This window comes from Silene latifolia, chromosome 3, assembly GCF_048544455.1.
Source record: "Silene latifolia isolate original U9 population chromosome 3, ASM4854445v1, whole genome shotgun sequence".
Taxonomy (NCBI): Eukaryota; Viridiplantae; Streptophyta; class Magnoliopsida; order Caryophyllales; family Caryophyllaceae; genus Silene; species Silene latifolia.
Genome location: NC_133528.1, coordinates 69387333 through 69407419, shown reverse-complemented (window position 1 = coordinate 69407419; position 20087 = coordinate 69387333). Strand labels below are relative to the sequence as shown.

General features: G+C 36.7%; 1 long non-coding RNA gene across 1 annotated transcript; it reads right to left on the bottom strand.

Annotated features, from left to right (window-relative positions):
* Window positions 1-11091: 11091 nt before the first annotated feature.
* LOC141646130 (uncharacterized) lies at window positions 11092-14433 on the bottom strand. The gene is made up of 3 exons (XR_012545365.1): window positions 14283-14433; window positions 11922-11985; window positions 11092-11272 (listed from the first exon to the last, which is right to left on the bottom strand). It is a non-coding gene; the product is annotated as an uncharacterized LOC141646130 (long non-coding RNA).
* Window positions 14434-20087: the final 5654 nt, after the last annotated feature.

Sequence of the window (20087 nt, the reverse complement as noted above, 5' to 3'; positions counted from 1 at the left end):
TTCAAGGTCAAATTGTAGCTATCATGGATTACGAGGTGATGAAGATGTGGGTGGTTGCCATTGTTGACTTAACTTGGAGGTGATGGAGGGTTTAAAATGTATGTTGGGTTTATCAGGTTTAAAAGGGAAGAGTAATGTAGGATGTTAGATGAGGTTTTAATTGGATTTAATATTGGACAGTGGGTGGGAGTTTTGTGGAGGTGGGTAGAGGAAGACTTGCATTATCATAAAATACAAAAATCTTTGGAAAATAAACACAAATTTGAATAAATACACTTAAACACAATCATCAACCAGGTTTCTTAAAATGCTTTGCCAGGGTGATCAAATTTTGCACTTATACACTCTAATTAGTCAATCATATGAGATAATGTGAATAAATAAAGTGATTACATGTTATTAATCAAGCCAACCTCTAACCTAAGTTTTTCAAATTGTGCTCTTGCAAGTGGTTTAGTGAAAATATCCACAATTTGATCCTCGGTTTTACAAAATTTAAGACTAATATTACCTTTTTCTACATGATCACGAAGAAAATGATGTCGGATTTCAATATGCTTAGTTCGTGAATGTTGGATGGGATTTTTTGAAATGTTTATAGCACTTGTATTATCACACATAATGGGGACAGAATCGTAGAACATACCAAAGTCGGAAAGTTGTTGTCTCACCCATAAGAGTTGAGAGCAACAGTGCGCTGCACTGACATATTCGCTTTCGGCCGTAGAAAGAGCGACCGTATTTTGCTTCTTCGAAGCCCAAGAAACAAGACATGGGCCCAAGAAAGTAGCAACACCGGATGTACTTTTACGATCCACCGTACACCCCGCATAGTCCGCATCGGAATAACCTATAAGATCAAAGGGACAATATAAGGGATACCATAGGTAAAGATTTTGTGTTCCAATCAAATACCGAAGAATTCGTTTAACTGCTTTGAAATGAGATTCTTTCGGATTTGCTTGGAACCTAGCACATAAGCAAACACTAAAGAGAATATCGGGACGACTAGCGGTTAGGTAAAGTAGCGATCCAATCATACCTCTATACACCTTTTCACTAACATTCTTACCATGTTCATCTTTGTCCAATTTGGATCCGGGTACCATAGGTGTGTCGTGAGAGTTACCTTGAGTCATCCCAAATTTCTTGAGCATTTCTTTAATGTACTTTTGTTGATGGATCATGATTCCATCCTTAGATTGCTTGATTTGGAGCCCAAGAAAGAATCCTAGCTCACCCATCATGCTCATTTCAAATTCCGATTTCATTAGTTCCGAAAAATAGACACAAAGAAGTTCATTAGTTGCACCAAATATAATATCATCAACATATACTTGGACAATCAACAGTTCAAAGATCGACTGTCTTTAAAAACAATGTTTTATCAACGAAACCTCTTCTAAAACCGTTTTCAATGAGAAATTTAGACAACCTATCATACCAACACCTAGGTGCTTGTTTTAAACCATAAAGAGCTTTGTCTAACTTGAAAACATGTTTAGGAAAATCATTGTCTAAGAAACCCGGAGGTTGCTCCACAAAGACATCTTCTTCCAAATATCCATTTAAGAAAGCGGTTTTGACATCCATTTGGAAGAGTTTAATGCCTTTGTGAGCCGCAAAAGCAATGAGTAATCGTATGGCTTCAAGCCAGGATACCGGTGCATAGGTTTCATCATAATCGATTCCTTCTTGTTGATTATAACCTTGCACCACTAGCCTAGCTTTATTCCTTACAATTTCACCCGAATCATCAAGCTTATTGCGAAAGACCCACCTAGTACCAATGACGGTATGGTTGGGTGGTCTAGGGACTAAGTGCCATACCTCGTTCCTTTTGAATTGATTTAGTTCCTCTTGCATGGCAACTAGCCAATCATCATCGGCTAAGGCGATAGTCACATTTGAAGGCTCGATTTTGGATAAGAAGGCATTATGAGCACAAAAGTTTTGTATGGATGCCCTTGTTCTTATTCCGGAATTTAGATCACTTGTCAAGTTGGAAAGAGGGTGAGAGCTTTGATGCTTCCATTTTCTTAGGACAAAAGGGGTTTCTTCCCCCTCGGGCAACAGATCTACGAGATCGTTGTCTGTTGATTAGAGAAAGGATCTGGAAAGTGTCCGAGGATTCTCCCGAGGCAACAGTGTCCGAGACTCGTTGTCTGTTCTGAAGTGGAGGCAACAATCGTGGGAATCTGTTGCTGAATGAGATGTTGAATCGAGGCAACATGTCTTTGTTTGTTCCCCCGAACTGGTGCTTGCATCGAAGGAAACAAAGCGCTCGTGATCGTTGCCCAACGTCATTGTTTGGAGCTTCTTCATCCTCAAACACAAAGTCTTTTCTTACAAGACCTATCTCAAATTCATCATCTTCATCATCTTCATTATCTTCTCCATCATTTTGTACCTGTCCAAGAATGCTAGATTCATCAAATATGACATGGACACTTTCTTCAATTCGCATGGTTCGTTTGTTATAAACTTTAAAAGCCTTGCTATGGTCGGAATAACCAATAAAAACCGCTTCATCACTACGTGGATCGAATTTTCCCAAGTTGTCTTTACCATTGTTGTGAACAAAACATTTGCTTCCAAAGCATCTAAAATATGAGATATTGGGTTTTCTACCACGTAAAATTTCATAGGGTGTTTTATTGATTATGCTTCTTATCATGACTCGATTATGAATATAGCAAGCGGTGTTTACCGCTTCGGCCCAAAAGTCTTTAGGCAATTTACTACACAACAACATGGTTCTAGCCATACTTTCAAGGGTCCTATTCATTCGTTCGACCACTCCATTTTGTTGTGGTGTTCTAGGAGCCGAAAAATTATGGTCTATACCATTGTCATTACAATAAGCGCTAAATGATGAATTTTCGAATTCGGTTCCATGATCGGTTCTTATGGAAACAAGTTTGAGATCAAGTTTGTTTTGAGTCTTTTTCAACCAAATTAAAAATTCATCAAATGCCTCACTCTTGGAACTCAAGAAAAGTGCCCAAACAAACCTAGAATAATCATCAACAATGACACACACATAACGACTACCTCCTCTACTTCTAGTTCTCATTGGTCCACATAAGTCGATATGCAAAAATTATAATGGGCGAAGAGTACTCACAATTCTTTTAGACCTAAAGGAACTTCTAACATGTTTACATCTATCACATTCATCACATACTTTATCAAAGTCAAATTTCATGTTAGGAAATCCTTCTACCAAGTCAAGTCTTTTAAGAGTATTAAGAGTTTTAGCACTAACATGTCCAAACCTTTTGTGCCACAACCAAGGATCATTTTTCATTACACTCATGCATGACATGGTATGACCGGATAACGTGTTTAAGTCGGTTAAGTAAACATCTTTGACACGTCTCCCTTCGAGAATAATTTCATGAGTTGTGGCATCAATTATTCGACACAAATTAGCACTAAATTCCACAATATTACCTTTGTCACAAAGTTGAGAAATGCTAAGGAGATTATGTTTCAAACCTTTGACAAGCCGCACATTATCGACACAAAGTAACGATGACTTACCGACCTTTCCCATGCCTATTATTTCACCTTTCTTGTCGTCGCCAAAAGTTACCTTGCCACCATCATAAGCTTCTAGTGAGAGGAATTGGCTTCTATCTCCCGTCATGTGACGAGAACATCCACTATCCAAGTACCAATTGCGGCCGCCTCTCACCAAGCCCTACACAAGATTAGATTTTGAGTTTAGGAACCCAAATAAATTTGGGTCCCTTTTTATCCTTCACATTTCGCAACAAATCTTTTCGAATCCAAACTTGTTTTACAACCTTAATATTTTTGTTAATGTCACTATGTCTTTTCTTGCAAGCATTAAAGACATGACCAGTTTTACCACAATAGTTGCAAATGATGTACTCGGGAAGACCAACATATTTACTTCTTCTAAAGTCGGTTTGAGTAGGATCCGGTTTTCTGAGGCAACAGTCGGACTGACTGTTCCATTTGAAACCAAGACTGGCAGTTTTGTCACATCTCTTGGACTGATTAGTGAGGAAATTTAAGACCTTTTGACTTCCTTCCCAATTTTTAGACACATTCTTAGCCTCAACAAGTTCCTTGGTTAAATCATTGACTCTAGTGGTGAGATCTACAATCTTCTCCTTTTCTCTTTTAAGATCATCATTGTTTTCACTTTCAATGGACATTCTTTTCTCAACTATGATGTCACGGGTTTGGTCATTGAGTTTAGACACAAGGTAACCCATTTTCTCTTTTGACTCTTCGTACTTGGATCTCATTTTGACAAATCTTTCATTCAATTCCATGAGATTTTTCATCTTATCTTGAACATTAAGCTTAAGACTAGAAATACAATTTTCTAAATGAACAATTTTGGATCTAGATGAGCTACATTCGGGAGATTCGTTTTGAAATTTGACAAGTTTTTCATGAAGCATTCTAATCTCCCTTTTGTAGGCATCTAAGTTGACTTTGAGACACTCATTCTCTTTAGATAAATTAGTGACTAGTTCATTTGACACTTCCTTGACATTGTCAGAGGCAACAGTCTGAGACACTGTTGTTTTAAGTTCTTCTATCTCATCAACTAAGTCATTAATTACACCTTTAGATATGGATTGTTCATTTAGAAGTTCATCACGTTCCTTAGTTATCATGGACATTTGTAAAATCAGAGTGGTATTGACATTTTCAAGATCAGAAACATCATTGGGGTTCGACCTAAGACACTCTAGTTCGTTAGACAACTCCTTGTTCAATTTGTTTACTCTTTTCACCTCATCAGAGGCAACAACAGACTCGCCTGTCTGCATTGCCTTAAGTTCACTTTTAAGGTGATAGTTTTCTTGAGCAATTTCCTCTATTTCATTTTGCATGAGATCCAACTTTTCAGTTTGTGAACGACACTTATCAAAGAGTTTGTCAAGAAGCTTACATACTTTTTCTTTGGAGTAAGTCCTAGCTTTGGCCTTTAGAAGTTTTACCTCATTGTCGGAATCGGAGTCAGAATCATCGGGATGAGCCATAAGACATCTAAGATTCTCGGTTTTAGAGGGTTTTGAGACTTTGTCCTTGAGACGACTTGTAATACACATTTTAGCCTCTAATTCCTCCTCGATGATTTCATCGTCCTCGGAGTCGGACATTCCCCATATGGCGGACATGACTCGGTTTTTGTAGTCCTTTTTAGCCTTATCTCGCTTATCTTTGGACTTAATCTCATCCCACTTAGGACATTCTTTAATTTGATGTGATTTGTCACCACATTTAAAGCATCCAATAGTGGTGGAGGGTCTTTTCTTTGGAAAGCGTTTTTTCGTGTAGTTATTGTTGAACTTTTTATGACCATGGCCATTCACCATTCCAACTAAGTTCCTAGAGAACAAAGCAAACTCATCTTCTTCTTCATCCTCATCATCAATTGAAGAGGATGCTAAAGCAAGACTCTTTCCCCTTGAGGATTCACTAGAATGCTTATCGAGATTGAACTCGTGAGCCATTAGTGATCCCATTAGTTCATGAAGAGATAGAGTGGATAGATCTTTGGCTTCCTCTATGGCGGTAACCTTAGGTTGCCATTTAGTGGTAAGACTACGAAGAATTTTTCGAATGATGTCCTCGGACTCGAAATTTCTTCCTAGGCTTTTTAGTTCATTTATAATACACGAAAAGCGAGATGAAAAGCTATTTATGGACTCGTCCTTTGACATGTGAAACATCTCATATTGTTGCATGAGAAGGTCAATACGGTGTTTTCTAACTTGAGACGTCCCTTCATAGGCAAGTACAAGGGAATCCCAAATTAATTTAGCCGTAGGACATCCAGAAATCCGACTCACTTCGGCCTCACCAACACACCGTTGAAGAATCGACATCGCTTTTGAGTTTTTCTCGGCCAATTTAAAATCGTTTTCTTTGTAATCTTTCTCATCTTTGACCTTAGTAAAACCCGTAAGGATGTCGGTTTCCTTAATAGTAAGAGGTCCGTTTTCGATGATTTTCCAACATTGATAATCAATACTTTTAATGTAATGCTCCATTTTGAGCTTCCACCATCCAAAATTCTCACCGGTAAAGACCGGGATCTTGGAGTGTTTTGAGGGATCCATTTTCCAAGATTCAAACTCTAAGGTGATAAACCTCGATCAAGAGCACGAGGCTCTGATACCAATTGAAGAGTTTAGGATCCCGCAGTACCTAAGAGGGGGAGGGGGTGAATTAGGTACTTTTTAAAAATTTTAACTTAACTTAATTGATTTAAGTTAGTTAAATGAAATGATATCTCAAATACCTAACACAACCTCTTTTAAATGGAGATTAAAAGAAGTGTCGTTGGTTATGATGAAGGCAACAAATAACGGATCGTAACTTGTTGTCTTTGTATAAACCGTAAAAACAATGACCAACGTGATGAAAGATAGTAGACTCTTGAAGATAATAAAAACGACAAACTAAGAAATGCAGCGGAAATAAATAAACGAAATAAGTTCAACACATTCAGTTTTGAATTGGTTCGGCCTACACTCTATAGGCCTACGTCCAATCTACTTCTCATTAATAATTTGATAATGTAATTAACTCTAACTACAATTATTCTATTACAATGAGATCCCCACAATCTACTCTGATTGTGCTACTCAAGAAACTACTCCGTTTCTTTAAGCTCTATCTAGTTCTCAAATAGTTATAGGATCAAATATCTCTAAGTTGTTCACTTAAGAACGGGAGAGATCAATTTTCGATCTACTAAGAGAAGAAAGATACTAAGCTAAGCCATACTTAAACAAATGAACCATTTTTGAGACTTGTAAGAAATATGAAAAACTTTCAATTTAAAAGATTTTAAATACTTGAAAGCATTAAGGGTTTTGCAAAGGTTTTCAATTTCTTTCTCAGATTTTATAAGCTATGAAAGTGTGTTTTATGCAAAGAAGGAGCATCTCTTTATATAGAGGAAGAAGGGTGGAGTTTACTTTATATTAAATTAATATAAAGTAAATCAAGTTTAGCAAGCCACAAGTTTTCAGTCAAAAGCATTTTCCTTGCACCAAAATGGGTAGTCAAAAAATCAAGCAAGAAAAGTTTTCTTTCCTTCTTTGCCAAGAGTCACACATGTGACTTGGGCAAATAGGGGAAGTCTTTAAAAAGCTTTCAAAAACACAAACTTGGAATCTTAACTTGTTTAGGCAAAACTTACATCTTACTAACTAATCTAATTACTTAAATTAGTTAGATGAGATGCCACAATTAAATAAAAGAGAAATGTATTCTTTTTGAAAATAATGGTTCATCCGTCCAGGAAGGTAACAGTGGGCGACACTGTTTCCTCAGTATAGCAAAGTTAATATTTTTCTAACTCGAACCTATGGACCCTTAAACAATACAAGACGATCTTCATCCTTGGCTTCATTCTACTTTGATCATCATCAATCTTTGTAAATCCTATTAAGAAAACTTAAGAGAAACATTAGTAACATTTGGTTTGTCATCATCAACACAATAAGCTCAACAGCTTCTGAATCCGCATTTAGTACAGGTGGGCGTGTTTTAAGTGCACATTGTAGTCGCCTTATTCCATCGACAGTAGAGGCTTTAATGTGTGCTCAAAACTGGATTTGGACCAATATTAAAGGCAAGACATTTTCCTCTATTACAACAAACTTTTTAATCTTCTTTCTTATATCATGATATTGCTCTTTTAATTTCTTCTAATCTCTTAATGTCAATTTTAAGGTGGCGATGGATTCAAAGAAGTGGAATATGATCAAATAGTTGACGAGCTCGAGGAGGAAGAATGCATCACGGAAGATGAGGTACCAAACAATTATGTTAAACTTGGTTAAGTAATATTTTGTCTGCATATGCCATTTTTTTTCCGTTAAATGTCAATTTTTTTCGTTTCAGGTAACTGACTTGGACTAATTGAAGACGTTGCTGCTTCTTGTTTTGGTGCTAAGAAGCAGCTGATTTTTGTTAAAGTAATGAAGGACAATTTTTCATTGACAAGTTGTATTTTGAGTTGAATTATTAATGGACTTCTATAAACATTAGCATGAAATTTTAACTAAACAGTAGTCCAGGATATGTATGACTTTTTGATGGATTTGTATGATATATGCAGGATAAGTGAATTTTTTGCACAAATAATTTATAGTTTTGTACAACGAATGAATTTAGACTCCAATTCTCAAAATAATTGGGTGGGTGTAGCGGGTACCCAACGGGTACAAGCGGGTGGCAGGCGGGTGGCAGGCGGGTATCTACCAATTGGAGGTAGATGGGACGGGTACGGGTTTAATAGTCTCGCCTGGCAGGCAGGTGGTGGTGGGCAATTTTATACCCGTCATGGGGGGTGGGGCGGGTATGGGGGTTAAAGTTTGGTGACGGGTACGGGTATGGGGTACCTATCCTCCGCCCCCGCCCCGCCCCAATGACATCCCTAATTATCAACCATATCAAAGTTATCAAAATTTATCACAAAATAAACTGAAAACATGGTGTAATACCCTGTAATTTAATAATAATTAATGGGAATAAGTTATGTAATTTAAATAATTAATTAATGAAATTTCTAATAATAGTTGCGAGAAAGACGGTAATTAAATAATTAAATAAGTAAGCAAGTCAAGTAAGCAAGTCGGGAATTGGGTTTAGCTAGTAACCAAGCTTTGGGAAGTGTGTTGTGAATAAATATGGGCTGATTATATTAGGCCTAGTATGAGAGTAGTCGAGATTTAAAGCGGGATTTAATAATAAAATAATAAGTATAATAATATGGTAATTCCTAATAATAATTGAAAAAGACAATAGTTTCCTAATTGGCCTCATATACTCCCCAAACCTAGACTATAAATACATGATAAATCTGAAAAGCAAATCACAAAGAAAGAAAGAGGAGATTTAAGACGGAAGGAGCAATTAGCGATAAAAGGTAAGAACGTCTCACAATTTAATGTATTGATTTTATAACTAATATACGTAATTTAGACCACCTCTAGACTAGCCGTGACCTTGACACTGACCGTGGACCACCACGGAGTGACCGTTGACTACCGTTGACCGAGGGAGTGGGGTGTTTGCTGGAGGTTTTTGTGGTAGTCGTGTTTAGCAATTGACACGGGTTACAAACCCTTTTCTTTGACTCGTCTGACCTGGGCTTGGTGGGGCTGCGTCATGGGGTCGATTCGACCACCGTGGGTGGTCAGGGGCGGTTAATGGTGGTGGTTTGCGCAGGTGGTTGGCCGGAATAAGCGAAACAGGGGAGGAGTTATCGTGGGTTGTTGGTGTCGGTTCTGGGTGGTCATGGTTTGTTGCGTGGGGTCGTGGCTGGTGGTGGGACCACCGTGGGTCAATGGAGACCACGGTGATGGCCACAAGGTGTCACGGTGGTGGCAGGGTGGTGTATGTGCTTATCGTGTTCGAGTTGTGTTGGGTTTTGAGGGTCTGTTTAGGGCGGCTTTTTGTGTGGTGCTGGTGGCGGTATGGCGGGCGGTTAGGGTGTGTATGTGTGAGGTGGGTTGCAGCCTAGAGGCGGCCAGGTTGGGTGGAGTTTTCGGAGGCGGGTGGTGGTCGTAGGTTGTAGTTAAACGTGGAGTTGTATGTGACGGGTTTTCGGTAATTTGTATGTTTGTGGTTGTCATGAATAGGGCGTGAATTTGGAAGCTGTAGGGGACTGTTGGGATGGTGGTTGGAGGTTGTCGGGGGTCATGGTGTTGCGGGCTGTTGATGACGGGCTTGGGTGGTGTGAGTGGTGGTTAGTGGTGTCGGGAAAAACGGGTAAAGGAAGGCTGTCAAAACACGGTTTTGCCTTGTGCTATGGGGGTGTGTGTGTTTGTTGTTTTCACGTGAATTAGAAGACAATGGACTACAATTAATTAATTTATACTTAATATAATAATTAGTTTGGGTTGTTTTAAGACGGATTTTTACATAATAATAATTTAAGCGGAAAATAATGAAGATAATTAAATTATAATTGAATAAATTAATATAAGTAATTGGATAGTTAATAATTAAAGTATAATATTTATGATAGGTGACGATTTGTGAAGAAATTATAATCGGGTTCGGATTTCTTTAATTGTTTGGATTTCTTGAGCTTCTTAATTGGAATCGCTTGCCAGGTAGGAATTTCCTACTCAACTCGGGTTTTTATTATTAAGTGAATGAATGTTTAATTGTGACGGTTGATAAGACTAAGGTAATAAGTGTGATTTAATATTGGAATGAAGTATTTGAGTATGTTAAATTGTTGGTTGAGCTGTATGACGAGATTGTTATTGAGTATTTGTTGTGGTTATATTTGGTTGAAGAGTTGAGCATAACACGGAGGGTGTTACTGCCAATTGTGCATAGCGAGTAATCGTTACTGCCAGATGAGCATAGTAAGTAATTACTACTGCCAGAGATAGTTGTGCATAGTAAGTAATTACTACTGCCAGGTGAGCATGGTATGCAAGTACTACTGCCAGTTGAGCATAGCACGGTGTTAAGGGAGTTGTGCTACTGCCAGTGATGTAAGTGAGTTGTACGGATGAAGTGATGAGAATTCGAAGCATGTCTATTTTGGTTGGATTATTATTGTTGTTTAGTTTATTCCTACTCAACCTCGCGGTTGACTGTGTATTCGTGAACACCTGCGGTGAACCATAATGGGAAGCAGATTTGACAGGTACTAAAGATTAGCTGACTCGGGAGCATTGGGATGAGAGCTCGACTTGGACCATAGTTGAAGTCTAGATCACATAGAACAATTATATCACTTTATTTCCGCTGCGAGTTGTATTATTTTATATTAAGTCTTAGTTGATCAAAATTGTAAAACATATGTAATCATTAAAGTTTTAATTTAAAGTACCTTGGTGAGTTGGACTTTGTTATACATTACCTCGGGAAACCGAGATGGTAACAGTCCTATTTATTTGGGAATGTCTAGCTAAAGGCTCCTGAATAAATGGGGTGTTACACATGGTGTGTCATAATCTACCCCCTAAAAATAAACTTCGTCCCGAAGTTTCACATTGAGAAATACTTGTTAAAATGACACAAATTAAAACAGAACCAAAGTACTTTATTAAAACTTACTAATCAACACTCTTATTACAACGTATTTAAACAATTTACTAATTAAATTACAAACTCGCAGCGGAAATAAATACAACTGAGTAATAAAATAACTAAGTGATCTAGACTTCTAGGTAGTCTTGCCAAATCTTTACGCAATCCCATAAGCTCCCAAGTCAGCTAACTCAAGTACCTGTCAATCAATCTGCTCCCCATAAAACGGTTCATCACAGGTGTTCACGAATACACGGTCAACCACGAGGTTGAGTAGAGACTAACTAAACAATGCCATAACAAATACTGATGGAACATAAATAGAATATAAATAAAGACAACCGTGTTAGTACAATAATAATAAATCCAACTCAGTCAAGATAATCGCATGTTATGGTAACACCCATAACCGTCAACCATCCATGTTATACTCCAATCACCTCTACTCCTCCCAAACTCCGTCTTAACGCTTCCTCAGCTCCGAATGTGCACATCTCCCTAGTAGTGAACCTACTAGAGAAAAGACTCTGAGGGGCGGCCAGTGATCAACTGACGCCCCAAGGACTAGCGGTTACTCAGACCGGTCCCTTCAAATAATAACCAAGGACTAGCGGTATATCGGTCCCTTCAAATAATAACTAAGGACTAGCGGTGTATCGGTCCCTTCAAATAATAACTCACAAGGACTAGCAATTCGGTCCCTTCAATCACAATACGACAATCGCCACTACTCATAAGCAACTCAACTCCATGTTCTCAAGTCCACATCCGTAATCACAATCACAATATATAAACAACAACCACATAAATGAACAATTAACAAAAACAGATAAATATAAGTTGAGTAGGATAATCCCTACCTTTTAGCAATACTCCAATCAAAAGCCAATAATAATTAAAATCGCTCTTCTACAAATCCACCTCCTACATAACATAATTACATAACAATTACGATGGATTCCAATTATTAAATAAGAATAATTAATCTTAATCTGCTCTAACTAACTACGGTATATTTTACGTACTAACTACTATTATTTTCTAATTACTACCACTACATGTTAACTACTGGTTGGTTGGTTACATTATACAAGTAACAACTACTGCTACTTACACTACGTACAGTACCACGATATGCACCCTACCCCCATGCTAACTACCAGCCTTAGCTAAACCTCACGCAACGCCTCCTCATCATCACCATCTCCAACGACCCACACGAATGCAACACACAGCAGACCACCCCTCTTATAACCAGCCACAACGCCTTATTCTTGACTCCTCACGGCCAGAACAGGAAAAGAGATGGCGATGGTAGCGAACTGACACGAAATCATTACTACATCCCCCGGCCAGTACCCATAACGTAACCCCGATATCCCTAAGACCCATACTAAATGCCCACAACCTTACCTAGCGCAACCTACCCCATCATAACCACACTTCATCTACCTCGGCCAGAACGCACGACACTAGAAGGCTATAGTGCCCCGACGCAACGACTTCGAAAATACTCACAATTACTACCCAATCAGTCCTATACTCATCTTATGACAAGGTACAAGACTCGTAATTCAACTCACTCCTTAGGACGAGAAAAAACGAAAACAGAGCACGACATGCTGCTGCTGTCCAGCCAACTTTCCGACTTCTAAGCACTGTATAAAACACCTCAAGACGGCCTGAACTATCATCCTAAGACCACCCATTAACCCACCTTCATTCCTGCCCAATCCCAACCTAAAACGGCTCTAACACGAGTCTGAAACGGGGCTGTGTAAACAGGGGCAGATTTGGGGGGGGGAAGTGAGGGCACGTGCCCTCACGCGCGAAAAAAAAAAAATTGAAAATCTGAAAAAAAAGAGGAAAGGCGCATAGAATGATAGAATACCACAGAAACATAAACATTCTACAAATAAAACAAAACCAAGATCCAAAATACAACCACCTTACCGCCGGCCACCTCCTCACCTCCGGCCTTCCACCTGCCGTAGTGCCGCCTGGGTAGTGGGTAAGTAATTTTTTTCCCCAAATTTGATTTTTGAGCATTTGATTGATTGATTAATTAATTTGTTAATTGTTCTTATTAGCTTGTTAATCTATTTATCTATTTGTGTAATTGTAGATTTGAGTTAGTTTAGATTAGATGATTGGTTAATTATCTCATTTTTCTCAAACCCTAAATCAATCACTCACTTAGCAATTAATTTCGATTTGTAGGATACTTGTTTGAGTTCAATTTCTGTACATTGGGTAATTATAGAAGCTTATATTGTGTATTGCGACAATATAAGTGTCCGACACGCCCCGTCTCGCGACCAATGTGCTGATATTTTCACAAAGGGCCTCCCTTGGGTCTTATTCAATGATTTAGTAAAAAATGATGTACATATTTAGCTCCTCGTCTTTTGCTAGCTATTGTAAGCAGATAGTCAATTAATAAATTACCTATTAAGCTCCTAGTCTTTTGGGAGTCGGAACTCGGAAGTCACAAAAAATCACATCGTCATCTTCACCATTGTAATTTTTGCGAGCATATGGTTGATGAAGGCTAAGACTTGACTGGTGTACTTAATAGGTAATTTATATGTATTGATTTTGGTCGTGTGATTTTTTTAAGATTTAGCTAATGATGCTGTATTTTTCTGGTTTTTCTTTTGATTTATTCAACTACCCACCAAACCAAGAGATTCAAACAACAACCCCTTTGCATCTAACTTTGTGCTATTAGTCTATGTTTGATTGGTATGGTAACAATCGGGCTGAGTTAATGATTCAAAGGACTTGAATGATTTCCTCTAGCTTTGTATAATACTCACATCGTTTCAATCATTAGTTTGGTGTTTCGCCTCTTCATTGCATTAATTTTGTTGTGGTTTTTTTATTATCTAAGATTAATGTGAATTATATGGTTGTGTTCAAGTTTTAACTGTTCTTGTCCGCTACAACTTATATCGCCGAAAATGGATATTTCCTCTAGAATAATGCACTTGGGTTTGTTGCTATTTGGTTTAGAGTTCCTTGGTATATTTTTTCTTTATGACTATGTTAGAATTTTAATGTATAAATGTTGTTCGTAAATTTTTTTTAGTGTGCCACCCCTTTAGTCAAATCCTGGATCCGTCCCTGTGTGTAAACCCGAATTAAAACTCATTATATTTATATTAATAAGTAACAAAGGCCTCAAATTAAAAGAAGCTAAATTAAAACATACTTAATACCTTTGATTTATTAGAGAAAATAGGTGACGGAAAGGAGATGGTGAGGATGACTACGCTGGCGGAGAACAACCTTGGTACTCACACGGCCTTGTTTCCGTCGTCGCCGCTCTGTGTTTCTCTCTCTCTATCTGCCTCTCTTTTCTTATCTTTGTTTTTGTTTGTGTGTCTTAGAAAACAGGGGAAGGGTAGGGTTTAGTATTATAGTAATAATTTAGTACGAGTTTTGATTATTAGATGGGTATAGTGTAATAATATTATTATAATTGTTGTCACCTATTAAAATAATTTGGTGGGTCCCTTTTCTTTATAGTATATAATATAATATAGTGACGTATTCACATATTGTACGATAGACTACCTAGTAATTCTATTAATAATGTTTATTAAAATAATAATTTATTACAAAAGTACGGGGTATTACAGTCTATCCCCCTTAAAATAAACTTTGTCTCCGAAGTTCGCACATACGCCCTACCATTAAAAATATACTCTGGTTACACCTTGCACACCAACTAAAATGTTATCGTCGTTACTAATTCATATTATGACACTACTTACACATATTACTCAACTATATATATATATATATATATTTATATTTGGATTTGGTGATTTTGGTTCTTATGGTGAGTTGTGAGTTGGGGAAATCTCAACCACTAGATTATATTAGAGATGAGTGGCCAAGATCAAATCTTACATGTCATATAAAACCATTGTCATTTACTTATTTTCTCTTTTTTTCTAATGTTACTTTTTTTTTTTTTACTTTAATTTTTTTCTCTTTTTTTTACCTCGTGTTATTATGCTTTTTTTTACCACTTTGATTTTTGTTTTCTCTTATGTTTTTCTTTAATTTACTCATTATGTTACTTTTTTTTCTTTTTCTTTTTGTATTGGATTTTTTTTTATTTGAAATTTTTTTTACTCTTATTTTTTTTACCTCGTGTTATTATGCTATTATTGTGCTTTTTTTTACCTGGATTTTTTTTACGACTTTGATTTTTTTCTCTCTTTTTTTTACCACATGTTATTGTCTTTGTTATTGTTATTCCGCTCATTATTGTGATGTTATTCTCATTGTTACTTTGACTTTTTTACGATTTTGATTTTTCTCTCTCTTTTTTTACCATATGTTATTGTCTTTGTTATTGTTATTCCATTATTGTGATGTTATTCTCATTGCTTCTTGTGAATTTTTTTACGACTTTGATTTTTTTTTTTTTTTTTTTTTTACCACGTGTTATTGTCTTTGTTATTCTACTTTTATTCTTTGTTATTGTGATGTTATTCCGGTGTCACTTTTTTTTTACTACTTTGATTTTTTTACTACTTTGATTTTTTTTTTTTTTATTTTTTTACCGCTTGTTATTATCTTTGTTATTCGGTGTTATTGCGATGTTATTCCGATGTCACTTTGATTTTTTACTACTTTGATTTTTTTACTCTTTTTTTACCGCATGTTATTGTGCTGTTATTCTGGTGTTATTGTGATGTTATTCCGGTGTCACTTTCATTTTTTTTACGACTTTGATTTTTTTTCTTTTTTTTTAGCACGTGTTATTGTGCTGTTATTCTACTGTTATTCTGCTGTTATTGTTATGTTATTCTGGTGTCACTTTGATTTTTTTTACTACTTTGATTTTTTTTCTTTTTTTTTACCGCATGTTATTGTGTTGTTATTCGTGTTATTGTAATGTTTTTCCCGCCTAATAAATGATAAAAACACCAAGTCAGTCCCATATGCCCTCCTCACGAAATACCGTTGTCACGACTTCGATACACACAAAATTATCTGAGAGATTTATAATGGAGGGATTAATTTTTTTTAAAGGTTTTAGTTAGTTTTTAAGTTTTCAGCTAGTTTTACCGGACAAAGCCGTAACGCTATACTACCGTTACTAATTTAACCCGAGCCGTCAGGTACTCATATCCACCAAAGGATAAACATTAGAAAACAAAGTCCATCTAAAGTGGAGGTCCCACCCTGAAAAGCACCATCAATCATGCAGTTGATCATTCATTCATGCTGTCCATATTTAGTAACACTCAAATATCAGTATTTTATATTTTTCTTAAGCTTAGCCTCCCTAAAGTACTGCACAGTACAGTATCCATGCAGAAATCCGTCTGTTACTCTTTCATTGTTATAATGGTTGTACTCATGCTGGCACCTCTTGCTATTCCTGTCAAGGTTACGCTTTTTCCCTCCACGAAGAAAGTTGACAGGTCAATGAGTGACCCCTTATTGCCATCCAAGTTGTTTTTGGCACCAGAAAGCCAATGTATAGTGACTATTTCTGAATGACCCATAATGAAAAATGTATTGAGAATTACATCAATCGACCTTTGCTTCACAAAAATGTATCGAGAATTACATCAATCGATATTCCTTGTCATTTACTCACCAGTTACCAATGAATTTTGATTCAGAAGTTTTAATTTTAAACCGAGACCACATTGTTAGAAGTTTCGGTCACTTAGAAATAGGAGTTGACATCACAAATTCCCCTATTTCATTACACAAAGCTTGCTTGATCAGTGCCTCAGTTAGATGTAACAGGAGTAATTATTTACCTCTAGAAACAAAACTATAGAAATCATTCACATAGAGTAACATAAATAGCCAAAAAACATCGTAAATAGGCATTAAAAGAGAAAGACAAGGCAAGGCAAAAAAAGTTTAGAGTAATCCGAAAAGAATAATGTTTTATTGCATTATGAATTTCTTACAAACAAATTCAATAATTTGCTACAGTCTGAAATGAATACAATCAAATCTGGACTCTACAATAATAATAAATGTCATTAAGGGACATTCTAAATTAAGACCTACGGAGTACTTAATAACACTCGAAACAACCAATTGCGCTTAACAAGGACGAGTTGTCCGCTGGTAAGTACTTATACTGAAATTGAGTCGCATAAACCCGACACTAGTATTGATATTAAGCCAATTCGACCGCAACAACAACCAGCGGCAGCCGTTCCGTCAACCTGTAACACCAGCAGCATCAATCAACCACTCCAACACCTAACAACCCACCATACTCCACTCACTAGCTCACCATTTACCCCGACCTCACCACCGACAGCCGCCTGCTCCTCTGCCTCGCTCACCTGCATCAACAACAATCCCCCATGTCAACTAATTCGACATACAACAACAGCCGCAGCAAACCCGATCTCCATCTGCTCGTTCTTGTGACCATTCGAGCTCTGCCATCACAACAGCCATTTCGACACCATTCACCTCCGTTCACCAGCAGCACCATCACCACATCCTCCACCATTCGAGCAGCAGCAACAATTTCGCACGATTGAGTGATTGGCATAACAAAAAATTTCCTGAATTTCAGGAAAAGCTAAACAACAAATTCAAAGAAGTAGAACCTAATTGATTAATTTCGAATGATTGACATGATAAATTTCCTAAATTTGAACACAGCCTAAGCAAATTGACAAATTCGAGTCAACAATCAATGAAAAAACAATTACAAGATGCAATAAAAAGGCAAGCAATCGTCAAAAACTCATCAACGATCATAAATGTACAAATAATCAGATAAATTACCTATGAATGGATTGAATTATGAGATGAAACCCTAAATTCGACGAGGTTTCTGCTGTAGTGAAGTATGGAAAGAGGAATGAGATTGCTGACGAAGAAGAGAGAGACGTTTGAGGATTTGTTATTAGGAATCAAGTATGAACGGTGCGTTACATTTTTGTTAATATTAGTTTCAATTTCAGCCGTCTAATCCATTTAATCTAATGGCTGAGATTTTCCAAACTCACAACTCACCGTAAGAACCAAACTCACGAGATCCCGCCTCATATATATATTTGGATTTGGTGATTTTGGTTCTGATGGTGAGTTGTGAGTTGGGGAAATCTCAACCACTAGATTATATTAGAGATGAGTGGCCAAGATCAAATCTTACATGTCATATAAAACCATTGTCATTTACTTATTTTCTCTTTTTTTCTAATGTTACTTTTTTTTTTACTTTAATTTTTTTCTCTTTTTTTTACCTCGTGTTATTATGCTTTTTTTACCACTTTGATTTTTGTTTTCTCTTATGTTTTTCTTTAATTTACTCATTATGTTACCTTTTTTTCTTTTTCTTTTTGTACCGGATTTTTTTTACTTGAAATTTTTTTTACTCTTATTTTTTTTTTTACCTCGTGTTATTATGCTATTATTGTGCTTTTTTTTACCTGGATTTTTTTTACCACTTTGATTTTTTTCTCTCTTTTTTTTTACCACATGTTATTGTGCTGTTATTGTTATTCCGCTGTTATTGTGATGTTATTCTGCTGTTACTTTGATTTTTTTTACGATTTTGATTTTTTTCTCTCTTTTTTTTACCATATGTTATTGTGCTGTTATTGTTATTCCGCTGTTATTGTGATGTTATTCTGCTGTTACTGTGAATTTTTTTACGATTTTGATTTTTTTCTTTTTTTTTTACCACGTGTTATTGTGCTGTTATTTTACTGTTATTCTGCTGTTATTGTGATGTTATTCCGGTGTCACTTTTTTTTTACTACTTTGATTTTTTTTACTACTTTGATTTTTTTACTATTTTTTTTTACCGCTTGTTATTGTGCTGTTATTCTGGTGTTATTGCGATGTTATTCCGATGTCACTTTGATTTTTTACTACTTTGATTTTTTTTACTCTTTTTTTACCGCATGTTATTGTGCTGTTATTCTGGTGTTATTGTGATGTTATTCCGGTGTCACTTTCATTTTTTTTACGACTTTGATTTTTTTTTTTTTTTTTAGCACGTGTTATTGTGCTGTTATTCTACTGTGATTCTGCTGTTATTGTTATGTTATTCTGGTGTCACTTTGATTTTTTTTACTACTTTGATTTTTTTTTCTCTTTTTTTACCGCATGTTATTGTGTTGTTATTCTGGTGTTATTGTAATGTTTTTCCTGCCTAATAAATGATAAAAACACCAAGTCAGTCCCATATGCCCTCCTCACGAAATACCGTTGTCACGACTTCGATACACACAAAATTATCTGAGAGATTTATAATGGAGGGATTATTTTTTTTAAAGGTTTTAGTTAGTTTTTAAGTTTTCAGCTAATTTTACCGGACAAAGCCGTAACGCTATACTACCGTTACTAATTTAACCCGAGCCGTCAGGTACTCATATCCACCAAAGGATAAACATTAGAAAACAAAGTCCATCTAAAGTGGAGGTCCCACCCTGAAAAGCACCATCAATCATGCAATTGATCATTCATTCATGCTGTCCATATTCAGTAACACTCAAATATCAGTATTTTATATTTTTCTTAAGCTTAGCCTCGGAACCTGCATTGAAGACGACCTTCGCAACGGTGTCCTAGCCAAAACCACCGGTAGAGGCTATCAAGGATCTACGTCAACTGGATCTCATCCATATGGTCAGACAAACAAAATCGATGAGGTCAACCTCCTCGAACCAGCCACAAAGAAAACTGAACGTCCCCAAAGGTTATTCACAAACTTGGGAACAACCTACGCCAGTGCCCTAAAAAGACTCATGGACCAAGGAAAACTACAGCCAATTGGGCCCACTCCGGACCCGTCCGAGGTCAAGAAAACCCGTTTATGGAATCCCAACGCATAATGCCAATACCACCAGGGTAAAGGTCATGACACGGAAGCCTGCTTTAAGCTGAAGCACGACTTTCAAGATATTATTGAAAAAGGGGAATTACCTTTACCTCCGCCAACAAAACCAAATAACAAGACAAACCCCTTGGGAATCCATGCCATTTCTAATGACGAGCCAACCCTGGATTGC